We start from the raw sequence: 18,971 nt of genomic DNA, 5'->3' as shown, positions 1-18,971 counted from the left end.
TCAGACAGCGCTCCCCCCGCTTGCCCTGTCCCCCGTCTGCAGAACTGGCTGGTGAAGGAAACGAAATGTGTGTGTGTGTTCAACTCTAACCGTCGCCGTTCCAGTCGCCTGTTTTTCAGCAACCTGCTACGACTTGACAGTCGCCGGCAGTCGCCTGAAAAATCACCTAAGTGGGACAGGCCCGTAAGGAAATCTACTTTTTAAGCTTCACTTGAATTTGCCACTGGAATATCCATTGAAACTAGTGACATGAACGTCAATCTGTCAGTAAATGGACGATGCTGTCATAGTTGAAATCATGAAAAATAAATATTAATCAGCAAAGAGGGAAGGAAGGAGGTGCTGAAAGTACTATCATGTATGAAGGTAGACAAATCTCCAGGGCCTGATCAGATATAACCGAGGACATTGTGGGAAATCAGACAGGAATTAGCGGGAGCCCTGGTGGAAATTTACGAGTCGTCCTTAAATACAGGAGAGGTGCCGGAAGACTGGAGGGTATCAAATATTGTGTCTCTATTCAAGAGGGCTGCAGGGAAAATGCTGGGAACTATAGGCCAGTGAGCTTAACATCTGTAATTGGAAAGTTACTAGAGAGTATTCTGAGGGATTTTGTCTCACAAAGCTGATTGAGATTTTTGAAGATGTGATCAAAAAGGTCGATGATGGCAGAGCTGTATATATTGTATACATGGACCTCAGCAAAGCATTCGACAAGGCTCCACGTGGTAGGCTGCTCTGGAAGGTTAGATCACATGGGATCCAAGGGGAGATCGCTAAAATCATGAGGAATAGATTGGGTAGATGCACAGAGTCTCTTGCCTAGAGTAGGTGAATCAAGGACCAGAGGACATAGGTTTAAGGTGAAATGGAAAAAGAATTAATAGGAATCTAAGGGATAACTATTTCACACATTGGTGGGTGTATGGAACAAGTTGCCAGAGGAGGTAGTTGAGGCTGGGACTATCCCAACATTTAAGAAACCAAGAACCAAGAAACAGTTAGACAGGTACATGGATACGACAGGTTTGGAGGGATATGGACCAAACGCGGCAGGTGGAACTAGTGTAGCTGGGACATGTTGGCCGGTGTGGGCAAGTTGGGCCGAAGGGCCCGTTTCCACACTGTATCACTCTATGACTCTAATTGGAAGCAGATTATTTTACAAAATCAGCATTTTCAACTACTAAATCAGTTACTTCAAACCAACAATATTTAGCTTTTGATTTATTTACCATCTGATGAGAATAATTGAACTTGTGATTACTTGACACATTGGAAGTAAACCAGTTAGCTATCATAACACTTTTATTTAACTCTTATTCTAGAAATTAAAATTAAACAAGCCTGACACTCCGATAATTTGTCTGAGAGCAGGACTATCTACAACAGGGTTTATCAAGGCGCCAGGAAAATATCACCATCGCCATCACTGCAAAATCCTCTAAATTGGGTTTAGATTGATTTAGAGATACAGCGCAGAAACTGGCCCTTTGGCCTACCGAATCCGCGCTGACCAGCGATCCCCGCACATGAACACTATCCTACACACACTAGGGACAATTTGGAATTTTACTAAAGCCAATTAACCTACACACCTGTACGTCTTTGGATTGTGGGATGAAACCGGAGATCCTGGAGAAAACCGCCACGGTCACGGGGAGAACGTGCAAACTCCGTTCCGACAGCACCCGTACTCGGGATCAAACACGGGTGCTGCAAGCGCTGTATGGCAGCATCTCTACTCGCTGCGCCACCATGCCGCCGACCACGTCAACATCGTCTTTCAGGCAGCAACCCCAGCACCAGGTCACATTGCCAGCGCCAACAGCAGCACTTCACTCAAACAGGTATGACGGCTCAGCTGTGTTCATCACCTGCCTGGCACCACACTTCCAAAACAGAAGCTTGATCCAAGTTCTGGCATGGGAGATTACTAATTGAACGTAGGAAAAGATTCAAGGACGTGCTCGGTTTATTTGATGAGGTGTGTTGTCCTAGCCCATGGCTGGGAACCTCTCGCCCATGGTACATAAGGTCATAAGTGATAGGAGCTGAATTAGGCCATTCGGCCCTTCAAGTCTACTCCGCCATTCAATCATGGCTGATCTATTTCTCTCTTCTAACCCCATTCTCCTGCCTTCTCCCCACAGACCCTGATATCTGTACTAATCAAGAAATCTATCTACCTCTGCCTTAAAAGTATCCATCGACTTGGCTTCCACAGCCTTCTGTGGCAATGAATTCCACAGATTCACCACCCTCTGACTAAAGAAATCCTCGTCATCTACTTCCTAAAGGAACATCCTTTAGTTCTGCCTTAAAAATATCCATTGACTTGGCCTCCGCAGCCTTCTGTGGCAATGAATTCCACTATGGTTGCTTTAATCGGAGAAGGAACGTTCAAGGTGGAATTGAGAATGTTGAGTCCATGCATCGGGAGTAAAGAGAAGCCCAGCTTCAGCGGTGGAAGGAGGTGAATCGACCCACTCAGCTGCCTCATCAGCCATCCACTGCAAGATCTGTGTAAGAGTATACAGTTTGCACAGTGGCCTCACTCCCCACCTCCGAACCCACAAGATGGGTGTGGGAACAAATCATCCTCAAACCCATGGGATTAGTCTTAAAAAATTAAAATTCTGCTGTCAACTTAACTTACCCACAAAGTCCAAGATTCAGAGTAACACGGAAAGTAATGTACCTAGAGTCCCTTAGTTATAAAGTTGAAGTACAGAACAAGGCAGAAAATCAAAATGGCATAGTTAATAAGGAAGACATAACTTCAATTTCATCTTCAACAGAAAATGACACTCCTTATATCTTCTAACCCACAGGTTTAAGAGCAGTAGTTTGGAAGAAATCTATCGTATCACCAACTACAAACACTAAAGGCCAAGTTTCAACATTAAGTAATTGAAGATGTAAATGCTTGAAACGCATTTGCGTGCAGCGTAAATTTTACAAATTAGAGGGTTGGAGCTTATTGTTAGATGTGCCGTTCTTTTACTCCCTCAATGTTTACTGTTGGATTATCGATCACTTACAGAGATCCTATTGTACATATTTTTCCAGCACGTAACTATCGAGCCAAGATTTTGTATTGACAACCAGCAGAGAGGTACCCTTCACCACGATTGATCTTGACAGGGCATGTTCAAAGTACAAGTCAAGTGTCAGTTCAAACATTCCCTACAATAGACTAAATAGAGCAAAGACATTTCCGTACATGAAAAACAAAATAAGTTGGAAGCGGTTACTTTCCAGATAAATATCTTTCAGCAGATGGCATTCAGAAAGACAGACTGATGTAGCTCAAAACTGATTCTAAGGCACACATGATCCAATTTCTGTGAAACGCAAACTGTAAACAAAAATAAGCACTGTTGAACCACCCATTACATTGATGAATGGTTCATATTGCAGACCAGGAGATTGACACAGCATCAAATAAAGCACAAATATTGTAGACCAAATGGCCTGTCCTTGTGCTATGCTATTCAATGTTCTAAGCTAGTAACTCTCTGATAATAGCAAAGCCAAAGAAAGACACAGAAAGCTGGAGTAACTCAGCGGGACAGGCAGCATCTCGGGAGAGAAGGAATGGGTGACGTTTCGGGAGTCAACCCAAAACGCCAGCTATTTGTGTCTACTTCGGTACTGCATTGAGTTGACTACTACTATGTTTGATTTCATGCCCTTGAAGCAGGGCTTGAACACAGAAGTTTTTTTAATCAGCATTGATGTTGTGTAATTGATGCAATAAAACATGTTTTATCGTTCAATAAGCCAAACCTTAACATTTCTCTAATCTGTGCCATGCAAACCTGCATACCTTCATGTTAAATATTCTTTAAATATGTAATTATCTGAACAGCCAATACATTGTCAGAACTTTTAATGAGATAATGATATTAATAAATTTTATTGCACGATTTAGTTTAATAATGAAACAGGCCCAAAATATTGGGTCACACTTCTCTCTGTACATGTGACCCAACATTTCAGAATAGTACAGAATACTATATTTCAGAATATTAGGTAGCACAGCGGTAGAACTACTGCCCTACAGCGCCAGAGACCAGGGTTCGATCCTGACCACAGGTGCTGTCTGTATGGAGTCCGTGCGTTCTCCCCGTGACCTGCGTGAGTTTACTCCGAGATCTTCAGTTTCCTTCCGCACTCCAAAGACATACAGGTTAATTGGCTCAGTAACATTGTATAAATATAAAATTGTCCCTAGTGTGTGTAGGGTAGTGTTAATGTCCAGGGATCGCTGGTTAGTGCGGACTCGGTGGGCCAAAGGGCCTGTTTCCGCGCTGCATCTCTAAACTAAACTAAATTAAACCACACTTAAATATTACACCCTAATTAGTGTAGATTCAAACCTTTGTTTCCATTTTAACCAGGAAAGCACCTGTAAGACACTTAACCTGAAAATTAAGCGTAGACGACAAGATTGGAAATTTCAAAAAATCCACATTAAATTTAAGAGCACTCACATATGTGAATAAGAAATTGGTGTTAAACATTTTAGGTATCAACAATTTATATTCCAATGTCAATGATAATTGGCAATTAATATTCAGATGCCAGAAACACAGTAGAAAGCATAAAATCCCGAATGCATTGAGAAATGTCTGATTAAATCAGAAATATAAATATAATATAAAGATGATAAATTCTAGCAAAGAACTATGTCAGTTGAGTAAGGTTTTTAAGATATTACATCATATGATACGGCATCCAAAATTGAACTGGTCGTAAGGTCAAAAGGACATGTGCAGAATTACACCATTCGGCCCATCATTCGGCTCCGCCATTCAATCATGGCTGATCTATCTCTCCCTCCTAACCCCATTCTCCTGCCTTCTCCGCATAACCCCTGACACCCATACTAATCAAGAATCTATCTATCTCAAAAATATCTATTGACTTGGCCTCCGCAGCCTTCTGTGGCAAAGAATTCCACAGATTCACCACCCTCTGACTAAAGAAATGTCCCCTCATCTCCTTCCTAAAGGAACGTCCTTTAATTCTGAGGTATGACCTGTGGTCCTAGATTCTCCCACCAGTGGAAGCATCCTCTCCACATCCACTCTATCCAAGCCTTTCACTATTCTGTAGCCCCCGCATCCTTCTAAACGCCAGTGTGTACAGTCCCAGTGCCGTCAGCAATCAAACAGCTGCAGTTTGATTATACACCCTGTAGGGACTTTAGCTCAGACTTTTCCTGAATTCATGTAATAGCCAGTACAATTATTGACAATCATAGAGCAGCTTCACAGACTCACTGGGCGATAGTTGACCCATTTTGATGAACAATTACCATTTACAGTTGCAAATGGTCTCATTAATCTACTGCCTAAAGCTGCGAAAGCATACAATGACATTTGACAGTGTAATACTTCTTATGGAAGTTAAGTTACTTAATAAAACCTGAGCAAATTCCAAAAGAGTTTTACTTTCAAGGTTTTCGTTAAATATTTTGTTTTGTTTGGAGATACAGCGCGGGAACAGACCCTTCGGCCCACCGGGTCCGCTCCGACCAGAGATCCCCGTACACTAACACTATCCTACGCACTTGGGACAATTTGACATTAATTCCAAGCCAATTAACCTACAAACCTGTACGACTTTGGAGTGTGGGAGAACGGAAGATCTCGGAGAGAACCCACACAGGACACGGGGAGAACGTACAAACACCGTACACTTAACTATTGTGATTACAGTTCAAAATTAAGGTGAATTTTACAAGATGTGAAATTTTATTTCAGATCTGCTGCTGACAGAATGGGTAGAAGTGTGGTGTAATGTAAACTATATTGAATGGAAAGTCGCAGGTTCAACTCCCAAACTTGCTTGGCTAACTAATGTCAAATTTTGTGGAAATTAAGCAGCTATAATTTGGCCTTGCGCACTGAGGAGAAATAACTCTTGGTTTCCTGTTCTCGTCCAAGTTCCCAGCAATTTCCATTGTTGCGCAAGGACAAAACTGCACTGAGCTACCATTGACCTCTGTGAGGTCAAACTGCCAGCTTGCCTTAATTATATAAACTAACGCGAGGATAAAAGATTGCAAACTCCTATATGTGCCTGGGGCCTCCTCCACTGTCTAAGTGGGGCCCAATGCAAATTGGAGGAACTGTGCCTCATATTTTGCCTGGGCAGCTTACAAGCCAACAGTATGAATATTGATTTCTCTAACTGCAAGTAACCCTGGCCAAAGATCGCTATAGGATCTTTGACCCTGGCTTTCCCTCTCTCTCCGCCCCTCCCCCACCTTAGATCTCCGACTAGTTTCACTCTCCTCCTGATTAATTTTGTTGATTGTATGACTCACTTCCCCTCAGCTAACAATGAACCATTCTACATTTCCTTGGTAGACAAAAATGCTGGAGTAACTCAGCGGATGAGGCTGCATCTATGGAGTAAAGGAATAGGCGATGTTTTAGGTCGAGACACTTCTTCAGACTGACGTCGGGGGGGGGGGGGGGGGGGGGATAAAGAAAGGAAGAGGCGGAGACAGTAGGCTGCGGGAGAGCTGGGGAAGGAGGGAAAAAGCAAGGACTATCTGAAATTAGTAATAATAATAATAATGGATGGGATTTATATAGCGCCTTTCTAATACTCAAGGCGCTTTACATCGCATTATTCATTCACTCCTCAGTCACACTCGGTGGTGGTAAGCTACTTCTGTAGCCACAGCTGCCCTGGGGCAGACTGACGGAAGCGTGGCTGCCATTCTGCGCCTACGGCCCCTCCGACCACCACCAATCACTCACACACATTCACACACATGCAAAGGTGGGTGAAGTGTCTTGCCCAAGGACACAACGACAGTATGCACTCCAAGCGGGATTCGAACCGGCCACCTTCCGGTCGCCAGCTGAACACTTAGCCCATTGTGCCATCTGTCGTCCCGTAGTCCAGGTAGTCCTTGCTTTCTCCCCCCTTCCCCTCCCCTTCCCAGCTCTCGCCTATTCCTTCGCTCTATAGATGCTGCCTCACCCGCTGGGTTTCTCCAGCATTTTTGTCTACCTTCGATTTTTCCAGCATCTGCAGTTCTTTCTTATACATTTCGTTGGTCATCGTCTGCTTTGATCTGTCGTTTTCACACCTTACCCTTCCATATCGCTAGTCTTCATCTCCCCCGACTCTGTCTGACAAATGGTCTCAACCCGAAAAGTCACCCATTGCTTCTCTCCAGAGCTGCTACCTGGCCCTTTGAGTTACTCCGGCATTTTGTGTCTGTCTCCTATACAGGTATCTCTTTTTGATATGTAGCAGCACTGGCACACGGTGGGAATGGATACGCTGAAGGCTTTGACAAAACAGAAGCAAAACATCACTGGAAGCACAAAAGAACAAACTATTAAACCTGCACCTGTCACACCTGGAATCTCCAGTTTCCAGCTTTCTGTCTGAACACAGGCTGCTAAAAACTCCACAGGAGAAGTAACTAAGTTCACTAAAGAGTGTCAGGATGATCAGAAGAAGCATTAAGTTAAGGCTTATCTAAATTTCAGGTCAGGTCGGGAGGAGTTCCCCCCGCCACGGGTACCATGTAATCCCGTGCTACCAGCTCCATGGTCGGATAGTCGGCGACTAAACCGTCTTCCCCACCTGGTTTGCCAGGTGAGGAGGGGGCTGTGGACCAAAAACAAGACCTCTCAAAGAGCGGATGAGCTCCTAGCGAGCCAACGGCCATCCACACTTCAGTAGAAGTTGCGATCACTGTCGTACATAGCGTTGTAAGGAACGATGATAAAGCACACACACCAAAATCCTATGCTTCCAGCGGCGGAGGTCCGCAGGAACTGGAGGACAGAGATGTGTGGTCCGTCCGTCACCGTTCCGGTCGAAAACCGGCACCACTGCGTCGCTAATGTTTTCAACGATGATGAATGAATGAATGAACTAAATGAGGTGCCGAAAGACAGTACGTGGACATTTCACTCCTGCCTCACACTAACTTCCAGGGAGACCACTGGGATCTTCACAGAATTTCAGGTCCAAACATCTCAAACTAATATAATCTAAAGGTGAAATCTTTGATGAAAAGTCCGCAATCTGAAAGATTACAAAACTGTAAACCAGCATCTGCAGTTCCTTCCTACACAATCCTAAAGTTTGGTTTGAAGAAAAGAACGTTCCTTTCTCCAGACGTTTAAAAGATATTTCGCAGGACTTTTAACATGCTGCTTTTCAGTTTCAGTGTTCCTTTGGAAAAACTGTTTTGATGTAATCAAGCCTGATACATTTTATGGCAGGAGAATGGGGTTCGGAGGGAGAGATAGATCAGCCATGATTGAATGGCGGAGTAGACTTGATGGGCCGAATGGCCAAATTCTGCTCCTATCACTGATGACCTTATGACCTCATCTCACTAGATGTGTTCGATTTCTGAGACAATCAGATGCTAAAGACTATTACACTGTTAGATATTGGACAGTCTATTTACCGTAACCATAAAATATTCATGTATTTGATGGATTATAGCATCTTTGAACACAAGAAAGCATTTAAGCACCTAACGTTTTGAACAGTACTCAAATTCCTTCCAAGCTGGTGTCTAAAAGATACTTACATGGTGCCGAAGAGGTCTCATTCAATAAATTTCCCCCCACCCCCACCATAAGAAAGTCCATGGCCTCATTCAAAATCAATTTTGAGCAGCCGAGCTGACACAGAGACAAGTTATTTTTAAAATGGGAGGAACATTAGGAGGTACCTAATTTCTATGTTTCTATGTTTCTAACAATGGCACTCCCCTTTGCACAGAACACAGGGTTTATACTGCACTACCATTTTTCACACAGCATTTTTGAAGGGTCAAGATGGTTTTTTTCCCTCAGCTACTTACATTAAGAGTTACTACTGACAGCAACATTTCTACTGAAGCCGCAGAATAAAAGCGTATGCTTGCTTGTAACTCAATACCATCTCATTAAATTTGGATCTCTTCGCTTCAGGTCACTATATCGACCGCCTCACACTGCCGTGTTCATGGAGTGTGGGATGTCAGGTGCATTGCACAATCTATGTGCTGGCACATGTGGATTGAATTTTCCACTCTTTTACCACCCCCCCACCCCCCCCCCCAACAACATGACATGACAACTTTGCAGAGAAAATTAAGTTCACCTGTGCAAAGGGCCTGTCCTACTTTCCCAAATTTTCCCGAGTTATTCACGAATTCCCACGAGTTTTCCCCTTGATTGAAACTCGCAGAATGTTCGTAACGGGTTCGTAGGAGGCCGTAGGAGTCCGTGGATATATCGTAGCGGCTTGTTATGCCAGCCGTAGGTACTCGGGGCATCTTCCCGACCATTATTTTACTCATGTGCATTTTTTATCAGGCTGGAAAAAACGTCCCGACTTACCCGCTGCCCCGAGTAACCACGGCTGGTATAACGAGCCGCTACGATATATCCACGGACTCCTGCGGCCTCCTACGGACCCGTTACGAACATTCTGCGAGTTTGAATCAAGGGGAAAACTCGGGAGAACTTGTGAATAACTCGGGAAAGTGGGACAGGCCCTTTAGTCTCGATATTTCCCCCACGGAAAAGTTCTAATTGAGACAGTAATTTTATAAAAACTTGAATCAAATTGTTACAATGAGAACGTGCCCAACAGAATTTACAATGAATATGTATGGCCCTTTACAACCAATGGAAAGATCAAGCATTGCTATAAAAACCAAAGTAATAACTCGAAGACCTGGAATAATAATAAACCAGAAACACAAGTTCAATTTTTATCAAGGCAGGTTGAGAATTTGAAGTTAGTTCAACTGTAATTTGGAATGATGGCAAGCTGAATAAAGCTTGAAATCTGGTTCCAGCTGATGGATATTCAGTTGGGGCGGAAACTATTAAGGGCGGTTACGGTGGTGCAGCGGTAGAGTTGCTGCCTCACAGCACTTGCATCGCCCGAGACCCAGGTTCGATCCCGACTATGGGTGCTGTCTGTACGGAGTTTGTACGTTCTCCCCGTGACCGCGTGGGTTTTCTCCAAGATCTTCGATTTCCTCCCACATTCCAAAGACATACAGGTTTGTAGGTTGATTGGCTTGAGATGAGTGTAAATTGTCTCTGATGTGTGTAGCATAGTGTACGCGTGTGCGGAGATCGCTGGTCCGTGTGGACTCGGTGGGCCGCAGGGCCTGTTTCTGCACTGTATCTTTAAAACTAAAGTAAACTATTTTACCTCCACCTGTTCTGTGCTTCAGATCCACTGACTGATATTTAATTCTAAAGTTTCTCATCAATACACTAACTTCACTAAGTCATTAGAGACGAACATTGTATAAAGACGCTGCCAAAAATCCCGCAAGCAAAAAAATATACTATATAGTATTTTATGAATTAAAGCCCACAGCAGTCAGATGACCATAGCTTGCGTCAGTATATGTTGCAAGCCCTTCCGTTCAGTAAAAAGGCTTGTTTTCATGCATGTTATCTGAGGGTGTCTGGATGAATATTATCTAGATAAATTTGTCAGACTGGTATCATTTCATCCTCAAACCAAAAATAATAATAATAATATTAATAATAATAATACACTTTGATCTGAACAGTAAAGCCTGGAAACTGAAGATCTCTGGCATGTCTACAAGTAGGTTTACTTTAGTTTAGTTGAGAGATACAGAAGTGGACACAGGCCCTTCGCCCCACCGAGTCCGCACCGACCAATGATCACCCCATACACTAACACTATCCTGCACACACTGGGGATAATTTACAATTTTACTGAAGCCAATTAATTTACAAACTGTGCGTCTTTGGAGACTGGGAAGTAACCGAGCACCCGGAGAAAACCCACAAAGTCACGGGGAGAACGTACGAACTCTACACAGACAAGCACCCATAGTCGGGATCGAACCCGGGTCTCTGACGCTGTAAGGCAGCAACTCTACCGCTGCGCCACCATGCTGCCCCGAACAGATCTTTGCAACAGATCCCCTAGGCCTTTAACTGATGCAACTACATGTCTTCTAGCAATCTCAAGGTGGCCAAAAGAATTGTTCTTATGTTTGCCTTCTAATCATAGAATATTGTAGCAGAGAAGATGACATATGGTTCACAGAACTGGTGCCAACTCGTTCCATGAAAAATGCAGCTGGTTACACTCCCTCACTGTTCTTCATGTTCTCCCTTTTATATAACTGCAAACTACCAATCAATCTATCACAGCTAAAGCATTTCAGATCACAATCACATAAATAAGTACAGTAAGTCTCCATGTCATTTCGGGTTCTTTCCTAATCCCTTTAAGTCTCTCTTCTCAGTTTATCAACTCATCAGTCTCGAGAAGGTTTGTCCTAACATAGTCTAGTGTCTGGTTTACTCCACCTGAACCCGTCTTCATTTTAAACTCCACATTATTTTAAATCTCTGATTATTTGCCCGCAAAAAAAAAACATTCCAGCTTTAGATCTCAATTCTCTCATTATTCCCAAACTTTATTGCGTTTGCCTAAAATGTTCACAATATTCCAGATCTGGCCATGGGTACGGCATGTACATTTTCAATCATTTTCTTGTTTTCACACATTACAATTTTTACTCCTGAACGGCATGGTGAGGCAGCGGTAGAGTTAATGCCTTACAGCGCCAGGGACCCGGGCTCGATTCTGACTACGGGTGCTGTCTGCGCGGAGTTCGTACGTTCTCTCCCTGACCGCCTGGGTTTTCCCCGGGCGCACCGGTTTCCTCCCACACTCCAAAGACATCCCTAATGTGTGGGATAATGCTAGTGTACAGGGATCGCAGGTCGGTGTGGACTCGATTGGCCGAAGGGCCTGTTTCCACCCTGTATCTCCGAACTAAACCAAACCCAAAACTCACACCAATTTCAGTCAGCAAGTTACAGATGAAGCCTCCATCCATGCCCCCTCAGAGCCTAACATAGATGTACACAGCCTACAACAAGCACATCAAAGGACTTTAGAAAGAGTGGCACAGCTGGTGGAGACACACAGTGCCAGAGCGTTCAGTCTGAAGAAGTGTCTCGACCCGAAACGTCACCCATTCCTTCTCTCCAGAGATGCTGCCTAACCCGCTGAGTTACTCCGGCATTTTGTGTCTACCTTCGATTTAAACCAGCATGTGCAGTTCTTTCCTACACAGTGCCAGAGACTTGGGTTCATTCATCACCTTCTCTGCTGCCTATGTGGATTTTGCACATTTTTCCTATGACTGCGTGGATTTTCACAGGCTGCTCCCTTTCCTCCAACATCCCAAAGACAAGCAGGTTGGAAGGTTAATTGGCCACTTAAATTGCCCCTAATGTGTAGATGCGCGGTATACATCTGGGAGAGGTTGTTGAGAATGTGAGGTGCATCAAATAAGAATGAATACATGTTGAGTGAATTGAGTTATCGATGGCCAGCAGGGACTCGATGGGCTGAATGGCTCGCTATCACGTTGTATCTGTAGCTCTCAATACAGTGCATGAAAGTTTCAAGCCCCATTAACACCATTTATTGTTCTGCAGATGCTGCCTGATCTGCTGAGTATCTCCAACCATTTCTGCTTTAATCTCAAGTTTCCATCAACTGCGGGAGTTTACATCTGAAATAATCTGGGATTTGTCCATGGGAAACCTAATACCAATGAAAATTGGTGGATAATATCACCCAAATATTCAGGGGATTAAGTATAAGGTGCAACAGAATTCTGAAAATAAACGGTTTCAGGACCTGGTGAATTACTGTGTTATCAAAGAATGCTTCATCAGCACTGCTAATGCCATGTGGTTAAATGCGATTGATTGATTAGGCAAAAGTAGTAACATGTGGATAAATGTGAGGTTATCCACTTTGGTGGCAAGAACAGGAAGGCAGATTTTTATCTGAATGGTGTCAGATTAGGAAAAGGGGAGGTGCAACGAGACCTGGGTGTGCTTGTACATCAGTCACTGAAAGTAAGCATGTACAGCAGGCAGGCGAAGAAAGCTAATGGCATGTTGGCCTTCATTGCGCAAGGATTTGAGTTTAGGAGCAAGGAAGTCCTACTGCAGTTGTACAGGGCCCTGGTGAGACCGCACCTGGATTATTGTGTGCAGTTTTGGTCTCCTAATCTGAGGAAGGACATTAATGCTATTGAGGGAGTGCAGCGTAGGTTCACCAGGTTAATTCCCGGGATGGCGGGACTGTCATATGCTGAGAGAATGGAGCAGCTGGGCTTGTACTCTGAGGTTTAGAAGGATGAGAAGGGATCTCATTGAAACATATATGATTGTTAAGGGTTTGGATACGCTAGAGGCAGGAAACATGTTCCCGATGTTGGGGATTCCAGAACCAGGGGCCACAGTTTAAGAATAAGGAGTAAGCCATTTAGATGGTGGTGCTGGCTCAAAGGGCCGAATGGCCTACACCAGCACCTATTATCTATCAGCAAAGTTAGCACAGCAGTTATTAAGTTTTGCTCTGTCTTCAGAAGCCAAAGGACATAGGTTCCTGATATAACACAACACTTGTACTGGGGATTTAAAAAAATAGTTAATACTGGAGACGTTAGCTGGTCAGGCAGCATCTGTGGAAAGAGAAATATCTTATATTTAAGGTCCTTGACCAGTTTTCTCTCTTTTGCACATCTGATGAATTGTCTTAGAACTCACATGGTAACTGTTTAATTTAGGGATATAGATCGGAAACAGAACCTTCGGCCCACAGCATCCGCACCAACCAGTGATCCGTGCACACTAGGATTATCCTACACACACTAGGGCTAATTTACAATTTTACCAAGCCAATTAACCAACAAACAAACCTGTACGTCTTTGGGGTGTGGGAGGAAACCGAATATCTCGGAGAAAACCCACACTCCAAAGACGTGCAGCTTTGTAGGTTAATTGGGTTGGAATTGAGTGTAAATTGTCCCTGGTGGGTTTCGGATAGTGTTAATGAGCGGGGATCGCTGGTCGGCGCGGACCCGGTGGGGCGAAAGGGCCTGTTTCCGCGCTGTATCTCTCAACTAAACTAAACTAAAAAATTGACACTTTTAAATGAATGTGAATGTGCAGGGAAAGGGGGAACCTTCTCAGCGCACTTGAGAAAAAACAAGTAATGGCAGACAGAATTTAATCAGGGCAATTATGAGGTGTTGCAATTTGGGAAGTGAAATACAAGCGGACGGTATGCAGATAATGGCAGAAAAGTTCAGAAATGACTTGAGGTCCAAATCCATAGCTCCCTAAAAGTAGCAACAGAAATAGACAAAGTGGTAAAGAAGGTGTGTGATATCCTTGCCTTCATCAGTCGGGGGGGCACTGAGTATAAGCGTCAGGAAGTCAGCTGTATAAAACTTAGCTTGGCCACATTTTGGAGTTCTTTTATGTGCAGTTCTAGTTCACCCCATTCCACAAAGGATGGAGTGGGTGTAGAAGAGCTTTACCAGCATGCTGTCTGGATTATAGGGTATTAGCTGTATGGAGAGGTTAGACAAACTGTGGATTGTTTTCTCTGAAGTGCCAGAGGCCGAAGGGAGACCGAATAGAAGTTTATAAAATCATGGGAGGCAGAGAGGGACATCAGTTATTTTCCTCAGCAGCGTACATTAAGGGTTACTCTGACAGCAACATTGCTATTGAATTCTCAGACTAAAGGCTGACGCGTATGTTTGCTTGTAACTCAATACCATCTCATTAAATTTGGATCTCTTTGGTTCAGGTCACTTTATCGACCGCCTCACACTAAGGCAATGCTCATGGAGTCTGGGATGTCAGCTGCATTGCACAATCTATGTGCTGGCACATGTGGATTGAATCTCCCACCCTTCCACCCCACAAAATGCGATACAACAGCTTTGCAGAGAAAATTGAGTTCACCCGTGTTAATAACCCCCACCCAAGTCGCACCAGCTTCTCGTTTTCACCCTACAAACAGCTAACAATGGCCTGTATCCTTTATCATCGTTATATTTTTCATTCATTGTTCTTTATCTCTCTACATCACCATCCATATCTCTCCTTTCCCTTATCCCTAACCAGTCTGAAGAAGGGTCTCGACCCAAAACGTCACGCACTCCTTCTCTCCGGAGATGCTGCCTGCCCGCTGAGTTACTCCAGCTTTCTGTGTCTATCTTCGTGTTAATCTCTACATTTCCCACATGGAAAAGTCCTAATTGAGATAGTAATTGTTTTGAAAACCTGTATCAAATTGTTACTATGAGGCTGTGCCATTGGAATTTGCACTGAAATATTACCGTCGTTTATAGCCTACACAGCCAGCAGAAAGATCACGCATGGCTATATGAACTATTGTGTTACTAAAGTAATAACTCAAAGGCCTGGAATAATAGCCGGGAACACAAGTACATTTTTTATCGCAGCAGGTTGAAAATTTGAATTCAGTTCAACAATAAATTGGAAATCTTGTTCCACCTGATGGATATTCAGTTGAGAAATGCCCTGGCTGGGAAGCAAATTGCCACCTTTGCCAGTTCCGTGACTTCAGATCCACATAACATTTTATCTATGTATGCCTCGCTGTCATCTTCTCGCTAATAACTAATAATTATTTATTCTACATCTAACTTGATCTTCATCCCCTTTGATGTCTCCTTTTTACACCTTACCCTTCCATATCTCTGCGTCTCCCTCTCCCCTGACTCTCAGTCCGAAGAAGGGTCTCGGCCCGAAAAGTCACCCATTCCTTCTCTCCGAGATGCTGCCTGTCCCGCTGAGTTCCTCCAGCATTTTGTGTCTATCTTTGGTGTAAACCAGCATCTGCAGTTCCTTCCCACTCAAAATGACTGATATTTAATTCTGAAGTATCCTAACAAGACAGTAACCTCACTACGCAATTAGAGGTGAAACACAAAAAAAATCAGCATTGCCAAATATCCTGCTAGCAAAAATATATAATATATACATTTTTAATGAATTGAAACCTACAGCAGTCAGATGACCGAAATTTATGCCAGCATATGTTGCAAGCCCTTTTGGTCAGTGCGGCCTATTTTCCTGAGGGTTTCTGATGAATTTTATCCAGATAAAACTCCTCGGACTGGTATTCTTTCATCCTCAAACCAAAGATAAGAATAATCTGAACAGTGACGCCCAGAAAATGAATATCTCTGGCATGCTTAGGCCTTTCATGGATGCAGTTGCATGTCTTCCTGAGATCCCAATATCGCCAAGGGATTGCCCTGCTTAGAATTACAATGTGATTGGTAAATACTGGTTTGAATCTACACAAATTGATAGCTGGAAATCTGATGGCCAATAATATGGGGCAGGTGAATGTGAAGAATCTCGAGCAGAAATTCAGGAAAAGAGAAATATAGATTGAGAATAAAAAAGTACAGTTTAGAATTGAAGACAGACACAAAATGCTGGAATAACTCAGTGGGTCAGACAGCATCTCTGGAGAAAAGGAATGGACACAGAAAATAGGTGCAGGAATACGCCATTCGGCCCTTCAAGCCAGCATCGCCATTCAACATGATCATGGCTGATCATTCAAAATCTGTCCCCCGTTCTGGCTTTTTCCCCATATCCCTTGATTCCCTTAGCCCTAAGAGCTAAATCTAATAGGAAAATATGAAAAATCTAATAGGTGACGTTTCGGGTCGACACCTTTCTTCAGACTGGATCTATTTTCAAACCGAAACGTCACCTATTCCTTTTCTCCAGAGATGCTGTCTGACCCACTGAGTTACCCCAGCTTTTTTTGTCTATCTTCAGTTTAAACCAGCATCTGCAGTTCCTTCCTACACTGCTTTGTATTGAGTTGAGGAGTTTAGTTTATTGTCACGTGTACCAAGGTACAGTGAAAAGCTTCTGAATTTCTGCTTGAGATTCTTCACATTCAGCTGCCCCCATATTATTGGCCATCAGATTTACAGCTATCAATGTGTGTAGATCCAAACCAGTAGTTATCAATCACATTGTAATTATAACCGAGTCCAAAATAGTTCAAGCCCTGCATGAAATCTTTGCACACAAGATACACTGTGCTTATGTAGAGATTGAAATTAATTCCTCATGTTTATCTTAATGCTTTTAATTGGTGGGGTATTGCTGCCAGTATCTTTTCAAATGACTTTACTTCCGAATAAAATGAGCCAAATGTCAAGTTGTTCATTTGTTGTTAGACTTATCGCTGGACAAGTTGTTGCTAAATGTCATCAAAATGTTACAGACTTTGGCAATCTCGTGAAATCTACCAGCTTCCGACACATCAGCTAACATTTTAGATTCATGGTTTTGTATTAATGAAGAAGGGAATGATTGATTATGGAGTAAATTTCCATTTCATAAGATAAAAGCAAACTAGGTTCCTCGAAAGATGTGGGGGAAGGAGGTAGGAATTGGGCTGGTATAGAAGCAGAATACAAATCAAATCAAATCACCTCATATTTCACTTGGGCAGATTACAGCCCGGCGGTATGAATATATAATTCTCTAACCTCAAGTAACCCTTGCTTTCCCTCTCTCTCTCCATCCCTCCCCCTTTCCTGTTGTCCGACCAGTCTGACTGTCCCCGATTACATTTTATCTCTGTTTACTTTGTTGTCACCTTCTCCTCGCTAACAATGGTCTATTCTACATTTTCCTTCAATCTTCATCTCTTTTGATGTTTCGTTTTCACATCTTACCCTTCCTTATCTCTGTGTCTCCCTCTCCCCTGACACACAGTCTGATGAAGGGTCTCGACCCGAATCGTCACCCATTCCTTCTATCCCGAGATGCTGCCTGTCCCGCTGAGTTGCTTTTGTGTCTATCTTTCCTCTGCTGATTTTCCATAAACTCATTTATTAAGTAATATAATCCAGCTTCATGTTTCGCATTAAGTAGCTTTTAAAACATTACATCCCCTGAAGTCAACGATAAAATACCTGAAACCATGCCGAAAATAAAACATAATAGCTGAATAATTTTCATGAGTAAATTTAATGTTGTGTCTTACCAATATGTTTATGGCCTAATAATTGCAGAGTACGATGTCCTGAATACTTGGCATCTTGCACAAATAATTCTAGCTGGTACTACTCTGCTACAAACATCAGCCTCATAAGCAGTGATTACAAGCCTAACACACACACACAGGTTATTCGTCCATTGACCTGCCTGAACATATTACAAATATTCATGACATTTCACATTTTTTGTGAAGTTTGGAAGCATTCACAACTAATCAAAATCCAAATGTTCTGAGCTGTTCCTAACAGCATTAACTAATTTCCTCAATTAAAAAAATGTCAAAGTGCAGGCAAGGAGAAAAACAGCAGATTTTGTTTTCATGCTTTTACTGATATAAAATCAAGAGAATCACTAAAATAGTACACTAACGGATTGAAAAAAAGTAATGTCAAAATAATAACAGCTGTTTAATGACTAAACCTCATGGTAATTCTTTTTAAGGCAAAATGAACGCAACAAAAAAAATAAAGTAATGATATTTGCTGAAAACTGCAGCTACTGACGATTATTGTTTACAAGTATGGGAAGATGTAAGTGATAGGGGCAGGTCATAAGAATTCCACAGATTCATCACTCACTGACTAAAGAAATCCCTCCTCATCTTCCTAAAGGAACGTCCTATAATTTTGGGGTTATGACGTCTAGTCCTAGACTCGCCCACTAGTGGAAACATCCTCTCCACATCCACTCTATCCAGGCCTTTTACAATTCGGTATGTTTCAATGAGGTCCCCCCTCATTCTTCTAAACTACAGCGAGTACAGGCCCAGTGCTGACAAACGCTCATCATAGGTTAACCCACTCATTCCTGGGATCATCCTTGTAAACGTCTTCTGGATCCTCTCCAGAGCCAGCACACCCTTCCTCAGACATAGTGCCCGAAATATCTCACAATCAGGCACGGAAATCACTATCAAAATATGGGGGGGGACCGGGGGACACAATTTCTTGGCGGCCGCGCGCACATTGGCACACTCACGCGAGGCTTCGGAGGCTTCAGCCGTGGGCCCTGTGAATAGTAATTTCAACTCAATCCAAC

The 18,971-nt window shown here is 43.1% G+C and overlaps 1 protein-coding gene and 1 long non-coding RNA gene across 4 annotated transcripts in view; both read right to left on the bottom strand.

The window, feature by feature from the left end:
• sorcs2 (sortilin related VPS10 domain containing receptor 2) overlaps positions 1 to 18,971 on the bottom strand; it is a 776,963-nt gene that overhangs the window by 752,561 nt on the left and 5,431 nt on the right. The gene's annotated exons all lie outside the window — the stretch shown is intronic.
• LOC116971999 lies at positions 6,111 to 17,507 on the bottom strand. Its single transcript, XR_004411684.1, has 3 exons — positions 17,363 to 17,507; positions 16,702 to 16,707; positions 6,111 to 6,142 (listed from the first exon to the last, which is right to left on the bottom strand). It is a non-coding gene; the product is annotated as an uncharacterized LOC116971999 (long non-coding RNA).

Source organism: Amblyraja radiata, chromosome 1, assembly GCF_010909765.2.
Source record: "Amblyraja radiata isolate CabotCenter1 chromosome 1, sAmbRad1.1.pri, whole genome shotgun sequence".
Taxonomy (NCBI): domain Eukaryota; kingdom Metazoa; phylum Chordata; class Chondrichthyes; order Rajiformes; family Rajidae; genus Amblyraja; species Amblyraja radiata.
The sequence above is the reverse complement of the archived record's forward strand: the minus strand, read 5'-3'. Positions and strand labels throughout refer to the sequence as shown.